At 34.5% G+C, this 2,553-nt stretch overlaps 1 protein-coding gene across 2 annotated transcripts in view; it reads right to left on the bottom strand.

The window, feature by feature from the left end:
* Positions 1-2,553, bottom strand: part of LOC108572893 (high mobility group protein DSP1-like) — a 19,762-nt gene that overhangs the window by 1,748 nt on the left and 15,461 nt on the right. The window lies entirely within an intron of this gene.

Raw genomic sequence — 2,553 nt, forward strand, 5'->3', positions numbered from 1 at the left:
CATAAGTTTTTTAATAATATATTTTTAAAGAAAATAAGGGTGCTTCGCCGCCACAGGTAAGACGTCACAAGAGATTATATTGCTCATGGAATTTATTATAGTACATGTAAAGAAAATGTGGTTGTAAAGTGAAACTACGGATTTGTAACTAAAACGTAAAGCAAGTTAGTTTCTATACATGGTAGGCTAATTTAGAGGGGTAAAGTGTAAATTCACACATAATTTAAAAATTATTAAACCATATAAAACTTCGGTGCATATCTTTTTTGTCTTAAATATTCTATGACGAATAAAATTAATTAGCAATACATTTTATTTCAAGAATAAATAAATAAGGCAAATAACAAGATTATTACATGTACAGTATTGTGTAAAAGTCTTAGACCACCTACAACATTACACAACTTTACGTTTTTACCTTTAAAGAAGGTATGCTAGTTTAGGTTTAGTATTTTATCTTACCAATATTATTATACAGTCTACTGTTATATATTATACAAAAATATTATAAATTCGACAGGAAATTTAATATTTTGTGTGGCCTCCTTTTATATTGATAACCACCGACACTTCTTGTACATCTTTTATACAATTTTTGGTTCGCAATAACTCAAAGTACGTCTATATTTTTTGACTCTCTTTCTGTTTGAGCTCTGTCTAAATAATCCCAAACGTGTTCAATAATATTTAAATCATGACTTTGAGGTGGGCAATTTATAACTCGTAATGTTTCATTCTTCTTTAAATTCTTTAAATACTTTTTTATAATTCGGCTGTGTTTGGGTTTATTATGATACTGGAAAAGAAATTGTTTTCCAATTAATCGTTGTTCAGGCGGCACTGCATGTTGCTGCAGGATCCTCAGGTATCGTGCGGCTGTGAATTTTTCATCAACGCGGACCAAATCTTTCAACCAATACACAGAAACACACCCCTAAACTATTACCGATTCTTCGTCATGTTCTACCGTTGGCTTCAAACATGTTTTCTGGTATACTTTTCTTCTACGTCTCTGTACGTATTAACACCTTTTATTACCAAAAATTTCGAACTTTGATTGCTCCGTCCATGAGACCTGTTTTCAATCTTCCACTTGCCAATTCCGACGTTTCCGAGTATATTGAAGTCTTTTTTGTTTGTTTCTTTTCCGAAACAATAGTTTTTCTCGATTGTGGAAGAGCTCGACAAACTATTGAGGCGTCAACCGACACTCCGGTACTTTACTGTAGGTTTTTCGCAAGTTCAATTGAAGATCTTGTCTTAAAAACTTCTCATCAGTTTCCTTCACCTTTCTTGGCCTTCCACGCCATTTCTTGTCCTCGAAAATTTACATTTTCGGGCAATTACTCTTTGATTAAGCCTTCTCAGTGATAAATAATAATGCGATGTCTATCTGTTCTTGATATTTTTGCCATTGTACTTGTTTATATCAAAGCTTATATAACTTTTTCCAATAATATTCTGCCACACACACGTACGCGCGCGCACAAATCACTGGATATTAATAATAATTTAAAGAAATTGTTTGCAATGGAAATCGGAGAAAGATGTTTGTGATTCAAAAATTGAAACAGAAATGAAATACTAGTAACAGAAATGTATCCAGTTAGTATTTGTACCTGAGAAGGATTTGTTGGATTTGAAAAGGAACTTGTAAAAAGCGATAAATCCCTTCCATCGCCATACTTTCCGTTCAATCGGGTATCTCGCAAAGAACAGCAGACGTGTTTCAAGTGCGGGCTATAAGCCCAAAAATCGCCGCTAACTCAAATGTCAAAACCAAGCTAGGAACGAGTTAACAATGATCTCTGACTACAGGAGTCATTCTACAACTAGTGTCCCAAAAGTAATCACTGTAAACGACCAAAGAAATAATAGCTACGTCAGAATTGCTGAACGAAAGCAGTTCTCAAAAAAAGACCGGGGACTGATGTGGAATGTCAAGAAGATTTGAACCTAGCAGACTACACATGTGGTATAAGGAGACTTAGTTCAACCACCGATAAATGTTTTATTTTCATCGTGTATCTCGAACAACCGCGTGTGTTTATTCCTAACTAATAAAGAAATCGTGAATGATCTTTCCGAAATGTTTCAGTACATAAAAATAGGCGAATACAAAGTGGCCATCGGACCATTAATAAGAAAACATCGACGTATAATTCTCTCCAAAGTATCCCTCACCATACCACCGATAAATACATCGAAGATATACTAAACCTATAAATTACTTGAGGCTCGAGCGTAACATTCCTTAGAGCTGCTATTTCAAAGGAAGGCTACAATCGCGTCCTAAGTTTTAAAACATAAGTTTATATACATCCGGATGATCTTACCAAGCTGCCAGGCATCATACAAATCAATTACGGCAACAGTACATACTACATATACCCAACAATAGACATCGTTAAATCTTTCCTATGCAAACAGGAAGGACACATAACCCAAAAGCTGTAAGAATATAGACTCGACAGAAAAATTAAACGAATCCGCAATAAACGTCGATGTGAATAGATGTAATTCTCCCACTGGTACAAAAACTAACTCAAACTC

Source organism: Habropoda laboriosa, unplaced genomic scaffold (genome assembly GCF_001263275.1).
Source record: "Habropoda laboriosa isolate 0110345459 unplaced genomic scaffold, ASM126327v1 scaffold16, whole genome shotgun sequence".
Taxonomy (NCBI): Eukaryota; Metazoa; Arthropoda; class Insecta; order Hymenoptera; family Apidae; genus Habropoda; species Habropoda laboriosa.